The sequence below is a fragment of the Triturus cristatus genome, chromosome 5_1 (assembly GCF_964204655.1).
Source record: "Triturus cristatus chromosome 5_1, aTriCri1.1, whole genome shotgun sequence".
NCBI lineage: Eukaryota > Metazoa > Chordata > Amphibia > Caudata > Salamandridae > Triturus > Triturus cristatus.
In genome coordinates, this window is record NC_140587.1 from 176,462,012 (window position 1) to 176,488,018 (window position 26,007).

At 47.0% G+C, this 26,007-nt stretch overlaps 1 pseudogene across 1 annotated transcript in view; it reads right to left on the minus strand.

Annotated features, from left to right (window-relative positions):
* The window catches only part of LOC146830586 (solute carrier family 12 member 6-like), a 1,160,668-nt pseudogene that overhangs the window by 376,871 nt on the left and 757,790 nt on the right, over window positions 1–26,007 (minus strand). Inside the window, exon 15 of the transcript XR_014961448.1 lies at window positions 23,600–23,719. The product of XR_014961448.1 is annotated as a solute carrier family 12 member 6-like (transcript). The remainder of the gene's footprint in view (window positions 1–23,599; window positions 23,720–26,007) is intronic.

The window sequence follows — 26,007 nt, forward strand, 5'->3', positions numbered from 1 at the left end:
CACCAGAGCCCTGGTGGAGAACCTCTAACAAGTGGTCCAAAGGGAGTGGGGCAACCGGTTTTCCCATCTGCAGAATGCCAGTGGCCGTGGAAATGGCCCGGACAAAGGCCACACTCACCTCCGTAGGGCGTCGTGGGGGGAAAGCAACTCCTCCGTGGGCGAAGGCTGCAAACTGAGACGCCCGTCCCCGTGCCCCGCTGGAGGGAGAAAAGACCAGCCCCTGAGGGATGGGAAACCCACAGACGAGTGGGAGACCTATGGGGTCTCTGGACAGGGCGGAGAAGCCTGCGGGGCAGACAACTGCAGAGAACGGAAGAGGGGTCCTGGGGTTGTGGACATGGAGATGGCGTAGAACCCGCCCTGGAATCCGCCGGAGAAAAGGCCACGACGCGGCGTCCAGTCTCCGACGAAGAGGAGACAAGGAGATGACAACCCTCCGGAGAGGAAGGGACATCCGGAGAAGAGTCGACGATCCGACGTCGGGACGGCGCCGGGGAGTCCACCACAGACACCAATGAGTCCTCGACCGGCACCGAAGTGTCCACCAGCAGTGCCGGGTCGACCTCCACCACCACGTGCCGCCTCGGAGAGGGGGGCAGGGTCGGAGCCTAAGCGGCCAATTAACGGCGCCGAAAAGGCACCGGCTAGGACTCCGACGAGGCAGCCGGCTGCACCGAGGGCCGAGAGGGGCCCAGGGAACGTCCCGAATCCCGGCCTCCACCCGCGGCGCTGCCCGTGCCGGGGAGGAAAGCCGTTGACGCCGGAGAGGCATCGGCTCGACCTCCAGGAAGACAGCCGCCTGCCCAGAGGATCGAGGGAGACTGGGGGGCAAGCCCTGAGTCCCGCCGACCTCCTGCGACACCACAGGGAACCCCGCGGGGCTTTGCAGCGAGGTAGGGACTCCATGGGCCGAGGGGGGGAACCCCGAAGGGCCGCACCTCGACGGCACCACACCTCCAACAGCTGAAGCCGAACGTGTCGGCGCTGGGGGCGAAGCCACTCGCAGAAGGCCCCGCGCACGGCAAGGAATCTACGGACATCGCAGGAAGAGGGGGAGGAGGAGGGCTCAAGGAAGCCTGCAGAGCCATAGCTTAGGCTTGCATCTGGGCCGTCTTCGCCCCGACGCAGGGAAACAGCGGATAGGGTGGCGACGGGCGAGGGCGCACATCCCGGGAGGGACCAGCGCCCTCTGCCGAAAGAGGACAAGGCCCCGGCGGCAAACTGCAAACGATGCGCATGGGTTCTCGGTGAAGGACGATGCCGCAGCCGGAAACGGCGGCCCCTGGACCTGTCCGAGGTAGGAGACGGACGCTGCGACAACACCGACCTGGACAAGCGCGCCTACAGCAACTTCATCTGGTGCTCCCGCCGGGACTTCGGTTTGAGATGCTGGCATGCCTCGCAGTCCGTAGAGTCATGGTGCTTGCCCAAGCACCACATGCAAATAGTGTGAGGGTCTGTCGCCGACATCTGACGTGCACAAGAAGTGCACGTCTAGAAGCCCGAAGGCATGGTACACTGTTCTCAACTCAAGGCGCTAAGAGGCCCGAAAACAGGCCAAGGGGCACACTCCGGATCCGCGTTGCACGTGGAAAAGAAGGAAACTGACGTCCGCGCCGGAGTGGGACTTATGTGACCTCGCGGACGTCACGTCCATGGACGACGTCAGGGTGGGGTCGCGTGTACCGACCCCACTGGCGCGCAGAGGTGCTGTGGCAAAGATTTTCCGGATTCAGTCTCAAGCCTGGGGATAATTCTACATTAAGGAATCTGCGGCTAGTGGTCTCTATCATATCATTTCTTTAATTGAGGTTGAGGTAAAGATTGTTGGAAGGGCCATATTGAAAAGACTAACTTAACGGCCTGAGGAACAGAACATATTGTCTGATATAAAATCAGTTTGGTATAGGGAGGGACCCTGTAGGGCAGAATGTCCTTCTCCTCCTTATAAATACTAACTAGGTCTGCCCAAAAAATGGCGCTCTCCATCTAGCCTTCATGGGCCTCAGCTCTGCATTTGGTCTGGTTAACAGAGAGAAGCTTTGGGCTGAGCTGGCGTGGAAGAGGAATTGGTAAGTTTTCTGGCTTCTGTTCACTATGTTGCACGAAGCACTTTGGTCTGAGTAAGGGGGTCCGGTAAGATTGTATTTTGGCCAACTGCCTTTTCATTATGTATATCAGTCGCCTTGAGAAAGCACTCCCCGTGCAGGGTATAGAGTTGCCAAGAGCCGGGGGCTGTCACTCCCGGCTCTCTTATATGCTGATGATGCTTTCTTAATAGCTCATACTGCTAGAAGTCTACAGCGACTTTAAGAACTTTTTGTAGACTTCATTAGCAGCTTGGACCTGCATACCAACTTTAACAAGTCACATGTTATGGTCGGGCCCGAAAAATGTAAAAAGTGTGACTTTCTCCGTTCAAGGTCGTGTTTTCAGCAAGGTTGAAAATTTTACCAATTTAGATATCTAAATAGACTCAAGACTTAGCTGGCAACCCCTTTTAAAAAAGGATACTGGAAATGTTAAAACAGCGTGTCTTAGTGTACATGCTTTTTCCACCCGTTTGAGTCAGAAGCCACTCAGAACTATGTTGGAGGTTTATAAAGCTAAATGCATCCCTAGTTCTACATTTAGTAGTGAGATTTGGGGATGTGTGAACCTAGAGACTCTCAGGGTGGTGAGTTAGGTATGAGTTAAAATATAGACTTAATTCGGCTGCGACCCCTTTTGTTATGGTGTGCTGTCTGGTTAAAGGATGCTCTAAGGCTGAACAGATTAGTTTTCTCAGACATTATGGAGCTGGACAATATGTCTAACATTCCCAGGCTGGTATACATTATACAGAATCTCAGAGCCTTGGGGATAACAGAGATATACTTGAATCCAAAAGGTATCATGAAATAAGATGTTGTTTGGTAAGGAGGGTCTTTTTTACAGAGATTGCAGGGGGGGGGCATTGCTCTAGTTATTTCAGAAATTTGTTATGGGTAAAACAGTTCCTGTGATAGAGCCATATCTTCTCTTTGAGATGTCTATTCAAAAGCCTTATCTTTAGACTTTCTATAGACTGGGACTGCTTCATCAGTTGTAGTATTCTGTAGGAACTTGGTATAAGTATTCGGATCCACCCTTATGACCTTATTTCCAAATGCAACACTTTGCACACTGTTTAGCTATGTCCCTTTTATAAATCTCTTCGGTACAAGTTTTTAAAACATCTGGTTTTATCATTGGATTTCTATCAGGCTAGTCCTATTTTCTATATTTTCAACTTTTATCATGTTAAGTATGTTATAATGTATCAATGTTTCTCATGGGGGTTTATAGTGCAGCATGTTTTCAGCTGGGTGGTTTTAAAGGTGCTTATATAAGTTGACTCTTTTTATATTTATGTTTGTTTTAAATTACAAATGTAATAACTGATTATCTTTCCTTGATGTCACTTGTATGATTCATTTTTTAAATCAAGTAAAGTATTAAAAGTTAAAAAAAGAAAAGTTAGTAAACACTAGGAAGGCCGTCTTGATGGTGAGAAGCCTAAAACGGCAGGTATGAAGCGCCTCAAAGGGAGCACACCTACGAAAAGTAAAAACCAAATTGAGGTCCCATTGAGGCATTACAAATGTAGTTGGAGGAAACGTGTAGGAACCTATTTACAATAATGGACTTGAAAAGGGAAGGTTGATCTTGCAGCTGCAGGAAAGCAGAGATGCCAGATAAGTAACCCTTTTAGGTGCCCAAGGCAGAGCCCTGCTAGTCAAGGATAAGGATAAACAAGAAGACCTGCGAAAGGGGGCTCAATCTGTTTTTCAGCCCACTATGCCACTGTTAGACCTGGCACCATTGGCGTGGGTCTCCTTTCCATCTTTCGCTTTTGTCTTCTCTGTGTTTGCTGGTGTTGAACGCTCTGGGCGCTGGGCCACTGCCATTCAGTGGCACAGCGCGAATGCTCCCTATTGTAAAGTGACTGTATGAATTGGTATTCCCTATAACCCTAGCTGACCCAAGGAACATGTTTGGAAAGTCGATTTTAGTATGCCTGAGCTCAGAATATTGAAGTACATCTTTTATTGAGGATTATTTTTGTATTCGGTGTTTGAAAGTATCACTTCTAGAAAGGAGGTGTTTTCTTGCCTAAGTCTTCCAGTGTGCTCTGCTGTTATGTGTATAGGCTTTCTGGTTTTGGAGGGACAGGGCAGGCTGAGCCCGACCTGGATTGAATAGAGAGATCTGCAGTTGGAGTATGGGGAAGGGGGACCCTTTGATCTGAGCAGGGCTGTGCCTGGCAAGGTGAATGATGGCTCCACCTCCCACTGTGCATCTGATGGCAGAACCCCTCTTCCTGAAAGGCAGGATGCAGCCTTGTAAACAAAGTGCTCCAGGACCACACTGAACTGGTTCTGGCTGGGTTCAGTGACTTGTGACTTTTGAGGAAAAAGACTTTTGGGGTATAAATATCGGTGCAAAAACCCCTACACGGTGTGTTACTTCGGGATGTCACGACGAACCTCCGTCCATGTAACTAGACGAAAAGGACTTTGAAACGTTCATCCATCTTAATGAAGCAACTACCCAAGGCCTGATTTGAGCTTGCCTCATGCTGGAGTCTCAGGGATATTAGACTTCACCCATCAGCCTTCTGAATTCCTATTGATGGGGATTCTACTCGCAGGTGAGGCTTCTGTTGAGGATTCCAGAGCCTCTGGGTCTACTGCGGGGAACGCGGGCTGAAAATCATCGCTATCGCTATTGTGGGCCGCTGCAGCTGAGGAGCTTTTGCTGCGAGAGCCCGCATTTGCCTGTGCTACGAGAATCATCGCTATCGCTATTGTGGGCCGCTGCAGCTGAGAAGCTGTTGCCGCTGAGAGCCCGCACTTGCCTGTGCTACGAGAATAATCGCTATCACTATTGTGGGCCGCTGCAGCTGAGGAGCTTTTGCTGCGAGAGCCCACATCTGTCTGTGCTACGAGAATCATCGCTATCGCTATTGTGGGCCGCTGCAGCTGAGAAGCTGTTGCCGCTGAGAGCCTGCATTTGCCTGTGCTACGAGAATCATCGCTATCGCTATTTTGGGCCGCTGCAGCTGAGGAACTGTGGCTGCTGAGAGCCCGCATCTGTCTGTACTATGAGGATCATCGCTATCACTACTGTGGGCCGCTGCAGCTGAGGAGCTGTGCCGCCGAGTGCCCGCCTTTAGTCACCGTCTCAGGATCATCGTGAGTGCATGCCGTGGATCGCTGTAGCTGGGGGGGTGTGGCCGCTGCGAGTCTGCCTGTCATCATCGCGGCTCCCTCACGAAGCTGCGTGCAGTGCCCCTTTAAACCTCAGGTACATTGTGCATCACCGGGTCGCGTAGACACCGGCCTCGATCTAAGTTAGTTTCACACGCTTTTGATTGCTTTTATTGCTTTTTAAGTGCATCTATATTTACGTGCATTGAGGCTACCTGATCGCTTTTGAGCCTTGTGTTAAGCCTATATAAAGATACTAATTTTTCTATAACTACTTTTGTGGTGTCCCTTTGTAGTGTCTTCACTGCGTTATTGTGTATTGTCATAAATGCTTCACACACTGCCTCTGAGATATGCCTGTCTGCTCATGCTACGTTACCACAGGGTTGAGCAGGGGTTAACAAAGGGTGTAGCCCCGTTACTCTGACTTCGGAAGAAGGGTCCCTAGTTGGACACTGGCGCCAGCCTCTGCCAACTAGAGATCCCCATTTCTAACAGCCGCAAATTTATTCCAACGGCCAGCGTACACTGCCTTGGTAGAGGGATGCAGGGCTGCCAAAAGACCATTGCAGAATTAAGGTGGAGGGTCGATTGATGTCAACTGTCACCACTCAATCTCCATACATGAAGGTGGAGCGATGACAGATTCAGGTGCAGAACCCCCCCCGGCTGCTGCGACAAAAGAGCCTTTCAAAAGGATAGCCTGATCGGAGGACCCATGGCCATGCTCAACAGCTCAGAATTTTAAACTCTCCAAGACCAGTCCGGCACCACGAGGATGACTTTGGCCCTATCATTCCAGATCTTCTTGAGTACTCTGGAGTGGTATGTGCGGAACAGTGTACAGGAGGCCCGAGTTCCACTCGAGACTAAAAGCGTCGCCCAGCAAGAGCAGCCTTGGAAACTCCAGCGTGTAAAACTGGCATTGCACATTCTAGGCTGTGACAATCCAATCTAACCAAGGCTTTCCTCACTACTGAAAGAGACCTAGCACCACCTCCGGGTGGAGATGCCATTCATGATCCGCCGTGCATCTGTGGCTGAGTTCATCCACCCTAGTGTTCAGAGAGCCTGGCAGGTGTTAAACATCCAGGGATATGCCCGGATGTTCCAGTCATGCCCAGAGGTGCAGGGCCCCACCCCGCCCTGTTTGTTGCAGTACCATATGGCAGTGGTGTTGTCCATGAACACAGGTACTAGCCTTCCCTTGATGGAGAGTAGAAAGGCTTTCAATGCCAACTGGACTGCTCGGAGCACTATAAGGTTGATGTGGAGTCCAGATTCCGCCAGAAACCAGAGGAATCTGATCGCCTAATCTCCCTGATCATTGCCCCCTCCTAGGAGTGACGCATCTGTCACTACAGTCAGATATGGTTAGAGAAGGAAGAGGGGTCTGCCGCTGACCCAATCGCAGTTCATTAACAACCACTGCAGATCTTTTGCAGTACTCTCAGAGACCTGGACCCTGATGCTGTACCCACTGGAGCTTCAGGTCTCACTGGAGAGCCTGCAGCGGGCATGTGACATAAGCAAGAAGCAGGAGGCCATGAGACCCAGCAGCCTCAGTCAGTCTTCTCCACAAAGCCCATCGGTATCATAGCTTGAAATATTCTGGATTCGACGTTCGGGAGAATAAGCCCGAAATTACAATATGTCCAGAACAGCTCAGATGAATGGGAGCGTCTGAGGAGGGATAAGGTTTGACTGCAGCACATTGATATTGAACCCAAGCAAGTGCAGAATGTTTGCCTTAGTCTGGAGGTGGGGGATGACAGCCTGGGATGACCCAGCCTTCAAAAGCCAGTCGTCGAGATAGGGGAAGACTGGCACCCCTGAGCTCCATGGATGAGCTGCCGCTACTGCCATCACCTTGGTGAACACGCAAGGGGTGCTGGTAAGGCCAAAAGGTAGCACTGCAGATTGAAAGTGCTCGTGGCCTACCAAGAACAGCAGCTAATTTCTGTGGGCAGGCAGGACAGGGCAATAAGCATCCTGCAAGTCCAACAGTATCATCCAGTGTCCACGAACCAGTGCAGACAAGATCTATGCAAGTGTGAGCATTTTTAATTTCTTCTTTTTCAGGAAGGAACTGAGCGGCCTCCGTCCTTTTTGGACACTAGAAAGTAGCGGGAATAGCAACCATGAACTACTTCTGATGTGGATTCCCTTGGCCAACAGAGCTGCTACTTCCTGGCGGAACAAGGATAGCTGATCCGCTGTTAACCTGTCAGTAGGACCAGTGTCAGGGAAGGTCGAGGTGGTATGACCAGCACCAGTCCAGATCCATCTGTGGATCCAGGAGGCCTGACTGGTGCGAGGGCAGACCCGCCAGCGGTGAACCATTAGAGGCCCCTCCTGAATGCATAGGCCCTGAAGGCGCACCAGCAGGAACAAGCCACCCAAACATGAGGTACACGGCCTCAAACAACTCTCGGAGTTGGGCAGGAGTCGCCCCAGCTCTGGGAAACTCTGGGAGATCCACAGACGGCCTAAGGGTTGGCTCAGTCGCGGAATGTGGCCAGGAGTGACAACGCTCCCTCGTCTAGTCAGATGACTTCGATGGACAGGGTGAAATCGAAGATCTCTTCGACCTCTTCCTCTTTTTCTTTATGTGGGCATTACCTGAATGCCCAGACAACTTCAAGTGCGACGAAGATCAATGGCGCAGAGACCGATCCTGGTAATTTCCTCTCAACCAGGATCGAAACCATCATGGTGTCGCATGTCGAGTGGCAAGGAGCTTGAGCGATCACTCCCCCAAGGCCTTGGGGTGCATGGCATGACAATCGGCACAGGTCAGTGTTGTAGTTGTGCTCAAGGCACCAGAGACAGACACAGTGTGGGTCCTTCACCAACATCTGCGGGTGACAGGCACCGCAAGGTTTGAATTCAGCCTTCCTCATGGACATGCTTGCCACACAAGGAGATAAATCTACAAAAACTTCGACAAAAAGATGGAAAAAAGAAGCTCTCTCTGGATCTTTACTGATGCTGAAATAAAATAACTGACATCAGCGTGCTGGTGTGGCGCCTTTAAAGGCACTGCGCACATCAATTACGGCACAGACGCTCCCGCAAAGCGGAGCTGACCAACAACACCTATTGACGCGCAGGAGTACTAATCACAAATAATTTACGGATCCAGTCTAATGCCTGGGGAAAATTTTAAGGTAAGGAATCTTCGACTAGAAGTCTCGATCAGAAAGTGATAAATAAGTAGACCTAGTTCCATCAATATGGCATAATAAACAATAATTTTTAAAGGGCATAGTTGAAAGAGGGTGAAGATGGTTTATATTAATACATGAGAAATGTAAACTAATTGGATACATTGAACAGATAACATCTATGTGATCAAGATACATGCCTGGTGTAGATTGGTGTGATTTAACCATCACAGATTATAAGATGCATATAACAGGGAAGGCCCAACACTTCATTAAAATATTGCACAACTACGACTCTGGCGTAGTTCTACAAGATTTGCTTTCCCACTCAGGGGTGACACAGGTGAACGTAGTACAATGCACCACTGCTGAATGTGAAGGACCGGTTACTGTAGTCCTGCAGAACCCCACTAAATACATAGTTGAAGTAAAGTAATTGCTTTTGGGTTACTAACAATTCTCGGAAAGAAATCATGGGCACCGTGGTAACAGTAAACCTATTTCACTTTTTAACAGTATCACACACACAGCACTAACAGAGCAGATACATTTGACTAAACGTATTTACTGCAAGAGGGCGAACCTGTTTTTTTAGTACATCTAAACTAATTACAAAGGATATCATAAAAACAGCAAGAAAGCACGCTATAAACAACGAGAATAAAATGGACATTTCTAATATGGTTAAAATGTCATCGAAAAGCCTAACACCCTGAAACCTACATCTATGCGCTACCCTGGGAGAGCATGTAGTAGAGAAACATGTACTATTTAATTATTTGGGAGAAATGGCGCACTGCATACCTTGTTTATGTTTAGGTTTTTGTAAAGCGCATGGTTACCCAAGTGCTTCCCAGCGCTGGGTGAGATAGTTGCTGGTGGAGGTACATGTTGAACAGTTATCTTGGGAACAGCCATGCCTTGAGCTTCTTCCTAAAGCTAAATTCTTACAGCAATCTCAGCTCCCTGGGCATTGAGTTCCACAGCTACGGATTCAGGCATGAAAATGATCTGCCTACCCATCTTGATCTCTTGGTTCTTAGCGTTCCCATAAGGCGGTCTTGTGAGGACCTGAGGCATCTCTTAGGTGCATATAAGGAGATGAGGTCTCTGATTTGAAGTGGGCCCCTACCATTCATTTCATTGTGAGCGAGGCATAGAGATTCAAACTTGATCCTGATTTCAACGGGCAGTCAGTGAAGCAGGTTCAGGGAGGTCTTTACTGATTCGGGTCTTGGGATTTTAAGGAGTAGCCTGGCCCCGGCATTCTGTGCAACTTGCAGTCTGTTGGTGACCTATTTTGGTGAGCCCAGGTACAGTGAGTTGCCATAGTCGAGGCAGGAAACCAAAAGGGCTTGGATCACAATTCTTCTTAGCTGTTCTGGGATAAACCCTGTGAACTTCTGGATCATTTGAAGTAGGCCAAAGCAGGTGGCCGCTAATTCTTTTGCTTGATCTTCCATCGTTAATGTTTTATCCAACCACATGCCCAGATTCTTTATAGAGGATTCGGGGACGGGAGGGTTCCCCAACCATCTGGCCAGCTAATCACAGGCCTGGGGCAATGATTCTACCCAGCATCATCAGTTCTGTTTTGTCGCAGTTTAATTTCAGACAACAGTTGGCCATCCAGTTAGCCACCTTTTCCAGACAGGGCACGGATTGTTGTTTCGAGTTCTACTCACCCACCAACGATACCATCAGTTGCGTGTCATCCGCATAGGAGACAATAGATGGCCCAAACTCCTGTATGATTTTCATCAACGGACGCATGTATCAGTTGAAAAATGGGGGACTAAGCGACAAGCCCTGTGGTACTCCACATTAGGCTGGCATTGATTAGAGAGAGAGGTGGTCTCCGTGATTGGAAATGTTCTGTCGCTCAAAAAGGAGGTAAGTCACTTTAGGGCTTTTCCATATATTCCGACTTCCCTCAACCTTTTTACCAGAATTGAGTGGGCTACGGTGTCAAATGCCGTGCTTAGGTTCAGGAGCAGGACTGCGGCCTGGCCCCCCTGATCCATGATGTTTTTAAGCTCCTCGGTGACCACCAGAAGAGCCAAGTCTGAGCTATGTTATGGTCGAAAACCCATCTGTGTCTGATGTAGAAGGTTGTTCTCTTCCAGAAACGTGGATAAGGTATGGTTGACATGTTTCTCAAGTATTTTTCCTAGGACGGGCAGAAGCAAGACAGGGCGAAAATTGCCCAATATCGCTGGATCTAGATGGGTTTTCTTCAACAAAGGACTAACTGATGGAGAGGATGGCCAAGCGGCAAAGCAAGATGACCACAGGTTGAGAACTCTCCGAGCCTAACCCACTCTTCCCGCATATATCCGTCCAACAGATCCGTGCCCTGAGGCCACAATCGACTTACGGAGGCCCCGCGGAACATTTTAAGCCCAATATCGGGTCACTGGGACCCGAGGAGCCGGTGCTGCTGCCACGTCCAGTCCTGGCCTACTCATTGGGGAAAAGCCGGGGACTCGAGTACATGTGAGGCCCAGGTCAGTGAAACACCCAGCAGATTGCACCCAGGGCCTGTCTGGCGCAAGAGCGGGGGGACTGAGAGCTGCCATACGTCGTGCTGAGTGGCACCACTGGAGACGGTGAGATCGGTGAGGGACAGTAATTGCCGCGGACCCAGAAGCACAGAATTAACTCCGACCCGGGACGGCACTGCTGGGGTAGGGGCGTGAATCGGAGAGTCGCCACCCCGACGTTGCAGAGCGCTGTGAGGGATGAATCGTCCCATAGCAGAGTGGATCCATCCTACCTGCAGGTCGGCTTGGAACACCGCTGGAGGCCGGAGGAACTCGGAGAGCAGACTGGGACCTGGAGCGAGGCAGAGATCAGCGAGTAGTTTGCAGCGATTCCCCAGAGTGGCGCTGCGGGAGTCTGGGGAGGGTCTTACCCAGCGCAACACCCGTAACTGCTGCAGTCTAACTCGGTAACACAGCAGGATGGAGGCCCTCTGCAGTGCGCACATCAAGTGTAGGGGGCCCCAACACGCTGGTAATAGAGGAAGGGCCCACAACAGTCAATACCCCCTCGGGGTTAGAACTCGCCGATGACGTGGCACAGCACAGAAGCAGAGGGGTGCCCTTGAGATGATTCCCGAGCGTCAGGAAAACGCCGCCATAGTAGACCTGCCTTTCAGGACATGTGTCCTGAAAGGGAAACAAACGACTTGGCCTATTGGGAGTGAAAAGGGAACCCCCTGGTGTTCTTTACAACAGAGGGTCTGAAGCACTGGCCCTGCTGGCGCAGTATATCACAGCCTGGTGAAGCTGCAAGCATCATACTGCAGCCCGGGAGTCGTTACATAACTCACTGCACGGCGTCATATCCTGTCCAAAAGTATGTCTGGCGCCAGGGGCCCCAAAAACACCCAAACTAACAAACTAGCTCGGAGGCGGCCATGGTGGAACAGCACCTACCCAAGGATAAGCCAGCAGGGGAGCCAGAAGACTGGACCCCAGAACACACCTTGAAAGATGTCCTGGAAGCCATTGGGGGGATAAGCACATCCCTGGAGCAGAGAATGGACGCGATCTCCTCCAAGGTCATGTTGATTAGAGCTGACCTGGCAACTAATAGAGAGAAGGTTAAACAGCTTGAAGTAACCACAACTAGCCTAGTAGAGGACACTAACCAGCTACAAAATGAAGTCAGAGAATTGCAAGCATTCTGTAAGTTCGCCGAGGGGAAACTGAACGATTATGAAGGTCGCAGTAGGCGCAATAACGTATGTATCCTTGGTGTGCCTGAAAAAGCGGAGGGGCAAGCGGTGGACCTCTTTGTGGAGAACCTAATCACCAAACACCTGCAACCAAAAGGCCTATCCAACATCTGGAACCCATAGGGTGCCAGGGGGACGGCCGCTATCGGGCCCCCCCCCACCCTATACTGGCTAGTCTCTTGAATTATTGACACAGAGATGCCATCCTGTTGCAGGGATTCTGCTTATGCACAGAACTATGCGCAGGAAACCAGGACCTCAGTGAATTGTGGTGTACCAAAAACTCACCTCAGAACCCAGAACCCCTTATCCAACCAGCATCAGTGTCCCATTCGTTATCCGAGGTTTAGCTCGGCGGTCCCAATGTATAGACAACCCAGAACAAGCGACTTAGTGTATTTCTCAGGAATGGTGGGAATCAAAAATACCTGTTCATAATTATTCTCATATCAGTCCACAACAGAATAAACAGAGACACAGTAAAGTTTAAAGAGTATATTTTATAAACCTCGTGTCCTAAGATGCAGTACTTTGGCTAACATTAGCAGACAAACGATTAAAATCAAAACCATCAGCATAGTTACAATACCATAGAAAATGAAAGGAGTAATCATACTAAAATGACAGTGGATCTCATCCACCTTCCTTTTCCTAGCAAACTAATATTATTATTATTAAACTAGTAAAAGGTCTCTAGGCTTGACTGGGGAACCCCATACCGTAAAGATCAGCTCAGTGAGATCACATCACAGGATCAGCTAGGCTCTGCTCCTGGGAAAGCTCTTCTTCCGAATGTAATGAAAACATGTAACACTGCAATATTAAAAGCACCCGACTTTCAGGTATTTGCAGCTGCGTGCGTGTTATGGCTAAATAGTGGGCCGATCAACCTGAACTCAACAACATGCACCGTCTAGCGACCCAGACTGTTTCTTTACACTATGTACAGACCAAGGTCGCTGCTCACTGTTTGGGATGTGAACAACAGACAGTTCTCATGTGAAGCAAAGTCGAGCAAGCATTTCTCAATTTTATAACATGTGACTACAGTGTCGTGTGCAAAAGCAGCAAAAGCGGCAAGATGGCTTTCTAACATCTAACACGGTTGTGCTAACTTAGCATTGTACATATATAGATAACGATCTTCACTACAATCCTACAGACAGCCAGAGTAGCTCCGTCCGTTCGTTTGGAGAACTCGGAGGTAACCTTTTTTCCGGACTTCACTCAGGCGGTACAGAGACATTGCAGGTCGTTCCTGGGAGTCAAGTGGAGTTTGAGAGACAGAGGTTTTAAATACGCAATGCTGTTCCCGGCTCGACTGCGGGTGGAGGTCGGGGGAAAACCAGATTCTTTCAGGCACCGGAGGAAGCGGACGAGTGGCTGGACGGCTGGAGAGGCTCATAGGATCACAGCACCCAGAGAGACTAGGATTGATGAGGGGACCTAAGACGTTAGATCAGCACCCTCAATCACTGACTGGGTCCCTGTTCTGTATAGACGTCCACCACTCACATGCAGAGGGCGTGTGAAACAGACTATGTGTATGAAGCTGGCTGATCTAGGGGCAATCATTTACAATGTGTTTCGGTAGGGGTGGGAGAGGGTAGAGGGATGTTTCCCCCCAATGTTCTTCATTTAGTTTGACTTCTGGGCGACAGGCACTCTGCATTGAGATAGTTATGGGCAGTTCTGAGCCCAGAGTGCAGGGGAGCAGGGAGGGGGGGTGTTGGGAGGGGTTAAGGAATAGTTATATGTTTTTCTTGAATCAACGAGGCATCGTAGACCTGCAGCGAAGGCAGATTGGTAACACGTAACTGTCTATGAATACCCATTGGGACAAACGATTTAAACTGATGAGCTGGAATGTGAATGGTTTGGGAGACAAAGTGAAGAGAACAGTGGTGATGCAGTGTATTAGGAGACATGCCCCTGATGTAGTATTGTTGCAAGAAACATATCTGGTGGGAAACACTTGTAAAGCCCTCAACCACTGGGGATACACTCTCGTGGCACATTCGGGGTCGAGAGGCACGGGGATACTGTTGAGGAACTCCTTTCCAATGATGGTGAAATCCACCTGGGTAGACACAGGGGGGAGATACATAGGCATTACGGGACAATGGGAGGGAAAAGTGTTGACCCTCATGTCGGTATATGTACCGCCTGGTCTTTAGGGACTCGCATTTAAAGACCTGGGCTCTATTCTGCTGACGGTACCAGATGGGCTCCTGGTCGTGGGAGGGGACCTAAATGCAGTGGTCAGCGGTAACCAAGAAAGAAATCCTCAGAGAGAACTCCGCCCCTCTAACAGCTGGCTCCTGGACTTTCTGGCGTCTCTGGGGTTGCAGGACACATGGCGGTCGTACCACCCCTACACTATACAATACACGTATCGCGCGGGCGCTCATAACAGCCACTCCAGAATAGACTACTTACTAGTCCCCCCGGACCAACTGGCACACATACGAGAAATCAGACACATGGCACGGGGTTTTTCAGATCATTCTCCACTGTGGGCCCAGCTAGTGGTAGGTCACCATAGAGTGGGTAGAGTAGCGCCCATAAATCCCTGGCAACTCCGAAACCCGGTGGTTCGCGATGCGCTGAAAACCTCCATAAAACAATATTTTCAAGAAAATGAGGGATCTGTAAGCTCCCACCAGACACTGTGGGAAGCGTTTAAAACAGTGGTTCGGGACCAAGCACTCTCCCACATTGGGGGGTTTGCGGAAAGAAAAGGTCAGGGAGGAGGAGGCATTGGAGGAAGAAATCCTCCGTTTGGAGGAGGAAATAGCAGAGGAACCTAACCCAGATACCCTACATGTTCTGCAGTTCAAGAGGGACACTTACAAAGCCTTAGTGATGAACAAGGCCAAGGAATTGGGCAGAGAGACACTGGGTAGAATATACGATCAAGGGGATAAAGCTGGGAAATTGATTGCATGGCTAGATAAACGACAACTCGCTAGTAGATTGGTGCCGGAGCTAATAGACAAGACGGGAGGCACATTCACTGATCCCCAGGACATTGCTAATGCATTCGCACTCCACTTCGAACAGGTATACTCGTCGCAAAAATCTTACACACTGCAAGACTCCCTTGATCTCCTGCATGACATTACAATGCCTAAGCTCACCTCCCCAGAATTAGATTATCTGGAAGGAGCACTTACAACAGATGAGATTGCACAGGTGATCAGGGGCCTTAACTCTGGGAAAGCGTCGGGACCCAACGGCCTGCCGATTGAACTGTATAAACTCCGACTAGACATTCTTGCCCCTCATTTGTGTAAGATGTTCGAAGAAAGTAAAGAACGAGGGGAATTGCCACGTGACCACAGGGTGGCGACCTTAGTAATGATTCACAAAGAAGGCAAGACTCGCACAGACTGTGCCTCCTATAGGCCTATTTCATTGCTAAACGCTGAACCTAAGATACTGGCTAAACTCCTAGCCACTCGATTAGTCAAGGTAATTATTAACCTGGTACATCCGGACCAATCCGGCTTCATGCCCCAGCGGAACACCGCTTTGAATCTACATAGAGTACACAAGGTAATGGGGAGGGCAACAACGATTCAGGAAGAGGCGATACTGGTTTCATTAAGTCTGAAGTCTTCAACCTTAGCAGAGGAACCCGGCAGGGATGCCCTCTCTCCCCCCTTCTGTTTGCTTTGGCCCTGGAGCCCTTGGCATCTTGGGTGTGGAGAGATCCGGTGATAAAAGGCCTAAGATGGGCGGACACGTTGGAGGATCGCATATCGCTTTATGCAGACGACATACTGTTATTTCTACGATCCCCAAAGGCCTACCTTATAGCGGTATTAGAGATCTTTGCCTTTTTTGGCAGGTATTCAGGATATTCGATCAACTGGGCTAAATCCATGCTATATGTTCTTCGGGGACCACTCACTCGCCTACCCAGGAACTGCCCGATACAGGTCACCACACAGGGCTTGGTATTTATATCACGGCCGACCCCGTGAGTAGATATGCTCATAGCCTACTCACAGCCCTATGCTGACTTAAGAGTGATTCGGAACGCTGGAAGGCACCTCCGCTCTCGTGGTTGGGCAGAGCGTCCTTATTTAAAATGATGTCCTTGCCACGGTTTCTCTACGTTTTGCAGAATTCTCTCGATCTAGTCTCCTCGAGTTTTTTCAAAGAAATTGAATGCCTGTTACGGGGCTTGCTCTGGAATGGAAAACCTCGCATAGCACTACCCAAATTGAATCTAAACTGGTACGACGGGGTTATCGGACTCCCGGACCTTAAAAAATACTATTGGGCAGCACACCTGGCAGCTATTAATCATGGCACGTACAGGCAAGCAGATGATCCGGGCTACGCGCTGGATCGGTGGTTGCTACCAGGAGGGAATTACAACCAGGTGCTTTACTACAGCGCAGGGAGGCACCACCTGACTGGGCCAACCAAACACTCGGTGCAAATATGGCCAACAGAAGCATGGGATGGGAACGCAAGGTAACTCTGGCCACCCGACTATGGGATTCTGAACTGCTTGGGAATCTATGGTCATCTAGAGGGTTCGACAAGTGGGACCTTATAGGTATCTCAAAGATCGGCGAGCTCTGGGTGAAGGGTGAGGTCAAGTTGTTTCCCGACTTGCAACAGGAGTATGATCTGGCCCCCATGGAATACTTTCGATACATGCAGGTTCTGCATGCATTGCAGTCGTGTCTCCAGAAGGGAGTAACCCCTCCTGAATCCTCCCCCCTGGATGACCGAATTTTGGACAGACATGTACCAACGAAGGCCATCTCGCTTACCTACAAAAAGTTAGTGAAACATTCTGGCGAACCCCTCCTGAAGGTAAGGGAAAAATGGGAAAGAGACTGCATTATACTCGACGACGAAGATTGGGTAATAGCTGTCACCTCACCTCGGGAAGTAGCCATCGCAGCCAGACTGAGGCTGGTGCAGCTAAAGATTCTGCACCGTATCTAAATCACTGGGCTGGGTTTGGTGCATATGGGGAGAGCTGAGGATAGTACATGTAGAAGGGGCTGTGGCACTGAAGGAACGTTCCTCCATATATTATGGGAATGCACACACATACAGAGATACTGGGGAAAGGTACATGAAGTAATGAGCGAGGTGCTCGCACATAACATCACTTTGGAGGCCAAGAGGTGCCTCCTGAATGTGTGGGAACCCACCGACCTGAACCGCACACGTATCACCTGGGTCACGTTAGGGTTGATGATAGCGAAAAGTAATATTGCACAGAAATGGGGGGCAGCGCAGGCACCTAAAGTATCCGCCTGGAAGAGGGATTTGGACTGGTGTATGTTTCGTGAAAAGACTGTATATGTGGCCAGGGGATGGCCCAAAAAATTGACTCGAATCTGGAAGGACTGGAATGAATGTACACCGCCAATACTCCCAGCTCATAATGAGCAAGTGTAGACAGAATGTGGGATACCAAGCTTTCAATCCATGTACGTTTAAATGTAGACTTATTTGATTTGTGGGGGGAATAATAGTGTACTGTGATATGCCTTGTGATGTTGATTCAACTTGTTAATAAAAAGAAATATAAAGAAAAAAAAAACAAGGGCCTAACTACTGCATGCTTCCACTTCTTTGAGAGAAACACAGAATCTAGAGAGATTTTCAGAAGCTCTACTGTGGTGGGGAGAATGGATACCCAACCCTTGAGTAAGATATGGGGGGGGTGCCGGATCTAGGGGGGTTCCTAATTTGATTTTTCCCAAAAGGAGCCGAGTATTGTCCTCATTCAGGACTGGAATGTGATTCAGAACAGGTGCAGCTGGATCACTGTGGCGTCTGCTCCTAGATTCTGAACGATACCAGGGTTATTACAACGAAGTGCATCATAGATATCATCCACTTTTTTTTTTTTTAAGATCGCTGCAAACTTGTAGCATCCTTTTTTAGTGGTTTGCTGAGCATCGTCGCCCTGCTCAACCTTTGTCAGGGATTTCACTATCTTAAATAGTTCTCTGGGGGGAATTGGCAGCCTTGTTGGTCTTCTCCTCATTGTGTTTAGCCAGGGCTTGTTTAATTTCATTGTGATAGTGTCTAATGATCATTTTATATTGAATTTTTAAGGCAAGGTCGTAAGACTTCCTCCAGTTCCTTTCTATTTTCTTTTTTTTAAAAATTGAGGGAGGATGAGTGACTATTAAACCAGGGGGCTCTTTTGCCGTTTAGTTGAGACCTTGGCCTGGCTTTCCGAATACATTTGTCTAGCGACTGATCAATCTAGTGTTCCCATTGTAAATAGGCCTCATCTGGATTGTCTGTTAGGTGTGGAGTGGAGGCCTCCAGGGTCTTGGCCCAAGCTTCAGATGTAAGACTGGACCAGCTTCTGACCAGTCTTGAGGTGATCTTTGATGGTACTCCCGGTAGTGTCTTTAGAGAGTGAAAGGGATAACATAGTGATCTGACCATGGTACAAGGATGGGTGTATTCAACTGAATCTTTGGGTCGTTGGAAAAAATGGGATCAAGAATGTGGCAGCTCAGGCAGTCTTCATTGTAAGAGCTGTGAAGTAAAGGTTCCCTGTGAAAGGAAAACGGGTGCTACGGCAGCAGCCTCCCTAGGGTACTCAGCTTTTATCAGTGTAAGGCAAGATGCATCATCTTCCTTGAGTGCAGGCAATAATCAAGATCATCTTCAGATGGTATCTTGCAGGATAATCTGGGGCGAAGGACCTCTCTACTCAAGTGGTCAAATGAAGGTCCTTAAAAACTAACCATCATCAGGGATGAAAACCTTCAACATAATTTCAGGAATGTGGCAAATAGATTATGGGCACCAAAGAAAGGGTCCTAGAGATATCTTTAGGAAGATGGGAGCTGAGAAGACGTCAATTTGGCTGTGAGCTCACACGTCACTAAGTGCCCCCGTCCAGTCATCCAATACCTGCTTCCTCCTGGCCAAGATACAAGCCTTTAGCCTATGTGGCTTTGATGTGCAAATGCACTCCTTACCTTCGGCTACTGGCACCTCGCTCCAGTCAGTCCCACGTGAACAGGACTTTTACTCTCATGACACAAGAGACTCAGAGAGCGTGCCGGTCGGCTCAGGCTGCAGCAGGATGTTATCAATTTCCTGCGGCCCAGGTTCCCAGGAATTGCTGCTGACACTGAGCGTAGGCTTAAATTATAGGAGCAAGAGCAAGATGTGTCCATATTTCCTGACCTGGACATGTGCTGTACCCCTGCTGAGTGTGTGGGGGGGAGGGGGCGAGGACACCAGGGTTTGTGTCTGGTCATGGTGAGTCTGAGAGCAAGTGTGGTGTGTCTTTAAAAGGCAAACAGCACGGCTCTCAAGACAGTGGTGCCACGATGATGAGCTCCTCTCACCGGCCGGGACAGTCTTCAGTTTGGGGGGTTGAGGGGCGGTGTTAGAACCATACAGAGAAACGCTAAATGGTACATTTGTAAATTAACCATTGAGTGTGTAGGAGCAATTGTTACTTGTTGAAGATCACACTCTCTTCGTGGGTAGCGGAGACTCAAGTTTTTTGGAGCTGTTTCTTCACAAATATAGTTACTCAGACACAAGTGCAAATCTTTAGGGTAAAAAATTGAGGAAGGGAAGGTAATGAAATATGGGGACAGGGTGAGGATGGATTGCGGAGCCTGAGGGGGAACTTAAAAATGTAGGTGCGCCATCAAGAAAGGAAAACTTTGGAGCTGGCCTCAGTGGGTCTTTTATGGTCTGTAGTAATTGTGATCACATCTAGCATGCATATTCGCAAAACCATATTTTATGAGGATAACTGAGTTATTGTTTTTCTAACAGAGATCCTTTTGTTTGCTTGTGGAACTTATACAGCACAGTGCTGAATTACTTTTGTGTCTAGGAGTTTTCATGCAACAATAAAAATGTCAAGTTAACTGCAGAAGAATGCTCCTGCTGTTGCAAGATTAGCGTTTTGTCATGATAAAATAGGGCAGAGGATAATTATGCCTGCTGAAAAGTACGTGAATCACGTAACAAAGGCACTAGGCTAGTGTCCTTCCATTTCTGGTACTTTGCTGAAGTTTCAAGACATTCTTAGAGTTTCTAATTGCTCAAATGGGGGTAATTTCTGATATTTATCTGTTTCCCTAGATCTCATTGTTTAATTTTGTTAAGGAGAAAGTGTCACTCATAGTCGTTGAATGTCACTCATATTTACAATGAATTTATGAAAATGTCACACACAAGCAATCTGAAACCTTGGCAGCTATGCACCCAGCAGCAGCGCTTCAGAACTGCTGGGGATATTTTAAGGCCCCTTTTAGACCATTGGGTTTCAGAAAAGTGGATAATTTTTTTAATTAATTTCCTTGCCTTTGCCTACTCACAAAGTGTCACTTAAATTACCACCCTTAATTTGCAGCATTACATTCTAGTAAAGCGCTCTAGCAGCAAAGCAGAACTCCCTGTATGGGTCATATTTGTATTAGCAACATATTTTTAATGTTGAAAAGGATGCTAGAAATTACTGTTTTTTAAAATGGACAGATCCAGGAGGCAGTGGTACACTGGCAGGGGTGCATACATGGATACTATAACACCCCAGGGAGAAATGGGGCCCCCTCTCACGAGGTGCAGATTGGAGCTGTGCTTTCGTAGAGCCGCAGACACTTTAAACATGCCAGTTTCACAGCGGAATACCCTAAATCAGTTTACATTGATTTAAGGGTGAAAAGGAATGATTACGAGTAAAATAAAGTTCTGCAATAATGCAGCTAAATTTCGGTTTTTGTGCCGCTAAATTTGCAAATCTATGCAGCAAAAGCCTGGGGGGTCTGATTAGTACCTTCTTGTGAATACTAGTCTTTCATGATACAATGCAGGGTTTATATGAAGGTGCAGTTTTTAGGCTATTTTAAAAAGGCAATATAAATCTAGTGGCCATCTATGTTGTAACTTTACATGGTTACTGGAGATAGGATTACCATTCCCAATGTACATTCAAGCGGTACATTAATAGGCACTGATTAAAAGCAATTAGATCAATATTTCAGGTATAATTAACAATGTTATTATCTATGGGGTTGAATGCTGTTAAGAATGTACTAATTTAAGTAATTGGGCACCTTTGATTTTTGATAAATTATGAAGATTGTAGTTTTTAATTAGAAATCAATTTGAGGTGCTTGCTCCAATACTGGCATGAATGACATTTTCAATGCTACTTATTCATACGCAAATTAGAGTAACTTTTGAGTGAACAGGTTGCAGTTCAGCATCTAAATCTAACCCTTCACTGTGAATTTACAGGGAGCATTATTTTATTGTAGAGTTCATACAAATCATAAATATTGTCTGGCTTCCGGAAGTGCTTGGAAACTTTGGATAATGGCGCAGAGGAGACTGAAGGCAAAAGTACACAATAGTTATTGGCAGTTGTTCACTCACTTCCTCTGTACTGTAGCATTTCCAGGACAGAGTTGGTCATTTAAAGCCAACTCAACATGAAGCAGATGCCAGGCAACATTTTGTCGGTTGCAGTGGCTCTACGCTTCATATTAGTTCGCACCTGGATGTTTGCTACGTTTGTTTTCTCCCTTTTCTCTTCCCCCATGGTTACAGTTCTTCTTTACTTCCTAACATTGTTGTTTATGCATATTTTTGGGTATCCTATCCACTATTTCCACTCCTCAGGTCTGGTGCTGTATGTCGTTGTGGCATCTGTGGATCCTGGTTGCTATAGTGGCATGTTAGGGGCTCATACTGGCAACACCTGCAGGTGTGACCAGTAAACATCATTATGGCTTTCACAGTGCAGCTCTGCTCCCAATGGTATTTTATGATCGGTTGTGGCTCACTCATTACAACTGGTCAAGTGACTCTGCTGCCTCCCTGCTGCAGAGAACACCACATTACTGCATTGCAACTGAGATGAATCACTCGAAGGTGACAATGCACCCCTATTTCTTTCTCACCCTTTCCCTGTCTTTACTTCAGTCCCACTGAAGGGATGTTGTTACCATGAAACATCTACATAGGGATTGAGGGGTGGCAGGGCCTTGCAATGGCTCCGCTTTCTGTGAACCTGGCCAAACATATTTCTAATCAATAGGCGGTGGTGCAGCACGTCCACAGTGAAAAGAGAATATTCAGTAATACGAGTAAGACTATACCAACATTTTGAAATAGAATATTATGGAGAAAATTATAACTATTTGAGGTATAAAGTACCAGAAAAACATGATCTACAAAAACGGGATGCAATAATTCAATGATTTTCATAATGCAAATCATGAGATATTTAAACTGACTTTTTTGTGTTTGTGTTTAGCGTTTTATTGAACGAACAAATGAAATGTTTTTGTCTTGAGGAAACAAACTTATTGAATCAGGATGTAATCAGAATGAACTGTGAGGCACATTTCCTCAACATGGAATACTATGGTAGCAATAATAAAAAGTCATGCGACGGAAGCTTCTTTTTAACTGAATCTGACCAAATGTGCCCGACTTTGAAGAGAGTGACTTATCTGATTTGTAACATTTTAAATTAACATATGTAAGAGGAACATTGATAATATTTTTTATATGAAAGGAACCTAGGGCAGATTAGTCATGTTCCATGACTGGTTTAACCAAGGAATCCCACATTTATCATTCACTGCAAAGTCTGATAACCAATTGATCAATCTTCTAAATCTGAACATACAACATGAAGATTGCTAAAGGGACAATTGCTTAGGCTATAAAAAAAGCTGCAAGAAGAAAGAGAGCTGCTTTAGAGAACCTCATCTATGCCAAGTTAGCTGAGAGAAGTTACCCATGTAAACTTCTAAAACAGTCAACAAAGTGCACTATGTTCTGTGCCCAGGTAAGTCTTGGGATTACCCTGAATAACAAACCATGATGATTCATGTGCCGCAACTTAGAATCTTAAAACTTTTGTGCATCCTTTTCCTCGGCTTGAAAATATTCAAAGGCGGGTGCATATTAGCCACACCTTTAGTAGGTCAATACAGCAACACGGACTTCACTTTTTATAGCATAGCTTGCTGTTTGGGTATAATAATAAACTATTTTCCATGGTACACAAGGAAATAGTCAATAGCCATTTCAATATATTCCCTTCAAAAAAATTCTATCAAATTTAATATGGTCTCACAGCAACAAATGCTCAAAGTGTTGTTAAGTACATCAGTTTTTGTCTTTAACCAAAACATTTTGAATATAGCAGATGTAGAAAATACTGAAACAAGACTAGCCTCTAAATTTTGATGATGTACAATCTCGATGACAAATGTTGACTTCCCTGGCCCTCTAAAATGAGCACAATGCCTACCTTACTGATCCCAACACTCATGTACATACACAGTGCTGAATTCAAAAACACCACTTTATCCTTGAAAATGCTCTGCACCTGCCAAAGCATAACTAGATATGACACAGAGGGAAGTGATGCTCACCCCCTGGAGTATGCACATAGGAATCGTTTCACTCACCCCTGATATTCAATGTACTTGTAGATCATGCCGGCGATCACCATGGCAACAATGGCATAGTACCAAGAGGAGATGAACATCAGTGCCAGGCATATACTCATGCCTAAGAAGGAAAGTGTCCTGGAAAAGTGAGAGGCGAGGGCATGAGAAGAAGAAGAAACCCTATATTTTACTTACACATTTGCAAACATCTTCTATTATCTAGAAACAGGTAATAAAAAGCAACAGAACCCTTTCCACTCAGGGAAGAAACAAGTTACTTACAACCACCACAGTTCTCCAGTGTTGCAAGTATTTCAACAAAAGATACCAATGCTTGAGAGCCGTAGTTCGTGGTAACCTATTTCTTCTCTAGCATTGTATATTGTATACATGGACATACATGAATTCAAATAGCAAACAATACGGTAACAACAAATTGTAATTGCATTTATACATCTCTTACTACCCCTGACGAAGCGTCGAAGCGCTTTTCGGCAAGTAGCACACTATTCCAGAACCCAAAAAGGATTAGTGGTGAATTAGCATTGGAAAATATGAAATTAATTAGAGCAGTGGACATGTGAGTCTGTTATTAAGTCAAGTCTTTACCAATTTAACCATAATATTCAGCACAGGTGAGAAAGTGGGTCACCATACTGAAATAAGTAGCAAAATAAAACATTCTTAATTGCTGACTCTTCCCAAATTCTGCTTCCAAACAGTAATGTCTCATAAAGGCTCCTCTGCTTTTTCATGTGCCCGATATGCCAATGTCCAAAAGAGTAAGCTCTGCATAAAGGAACGGTGTTGTAGGCATGCCTTTTATTAACTTCAATGCTACCCGTAACTGAGTGGTTTTAGAGTGACTGAAAGTGATGGCCCCTGCAATCCACTTTGCGATCCCATACTATCTGCCCTGTTATTCCATGCTTCTGCGATCAATGACAGAAGATGGGACTGTCCTTGCTGGTTGAGCAAAAGTAAATACATATCTGGTATGTGCCCTTGTGGGTCTTTTGTTCTTGCCACATAAAACTTCATACATTGTCTATTGAATGCAGTTGAACTACTCGCTGCAGAAAAAAGGAATTAGAAAGAATGACATCCAAACATCCAGTTAATTCTGTGAAATTTTGAAGGACCTTTGTAATGATCTTGGGAGCTGCTCAAATAATGACTCTGGAGTTAAGCTAGGGCAAGAAAACCACCTAGATGGTAAAAACATGGATGTCACTGATTTTCCTCAAAGATCAGAGCAGCAGGAGTAACTTTCTAAATGTGATGAATAGTATTTTGTATGTTGTGAATCTTACTGTCATATCCGCTCTGATACGTCGCTGCCTTCTTGAAGATGTCATTCAAAAAATGCCATCCCAACAATCAAACAACCTATTCTGCACTTTTTGATAGAGGTGGTGCTCCTCAACCAACCCCAGCTAATATTCACTATGTTTATGGTTGCTTTGATTATAGCAGAAGAGGTATGTGCATGGGTGTTGTATTGAGCCTTTTATAATTTATCAAGTTGTAGAAACAATACCAGGAAGGGTAAAGGGAGTAAATGTAATCTTTTTTTCCTTATATAAGAACCACAATAGTTATCACCTTCACCAGTTTCCCAAATGATTCACTAAGCTGTAAAGAAAGCAGCTTGGCTCATTGGCTGTGACGGGCAAGTTGTATCTCTTAGGGGCCCTCTGGTAGGAGAACGCAACACTGCAGAATCTTTGTTGTAGAACCAGATGCGGGAGTGTTTTCACATCTGCCATCGGAGCTATGTAGTCCACCTATTGGCTTCCTGTAGCGCCCTTGAGTGTTTCTTCATCTTCTTCTTTGACTCATCTTCAAGTTCATTGCCCTACATAGTGCCAGTCTTGAATTGTTGAGGGGGTGTGACAGGCAGTAGTGGTGCGTACTGTGTCAGTACGAAGACCATCTGCTGCACTGGTGGACCACGTTGCTGTGCCAGATTAGGTTTTTGTTGACCATAGCTTGTAAGTCATAGCTGAGGTCTGCCTGTATCTTTAACATCAGTGGCACTTCGTACCAAAGTCTTACGTTGTAATAAGAATCATAAATTTCCAAATATTTGGTCTGTGTTAAATTCAGTGCTGGCCACCCTTCTCCTGGAAGTAGGGGTGTTGTCAACTCTCTGGATCGACCTTGGTACTAGCCAGGATCTTCCTCTTGGTCATCATGTATTTCACACACAACATTCCCAGGCTGTAAGCTGGGGCATTATGACCTCCTTATATCCATCGCCCTTCGCCTCATCATCCTCCTTGTTATGCAAGATCTTAACCGGAGGTTCTGCAGTGGCATTTATAGATAATGTTACTGTCTAGTAATAGAAAGCATCACTTCAATGGCTTCCAGATGGGTTGAAACTGAATTGAACCTGATGTCTGAAGACCATGGCCGTCTTG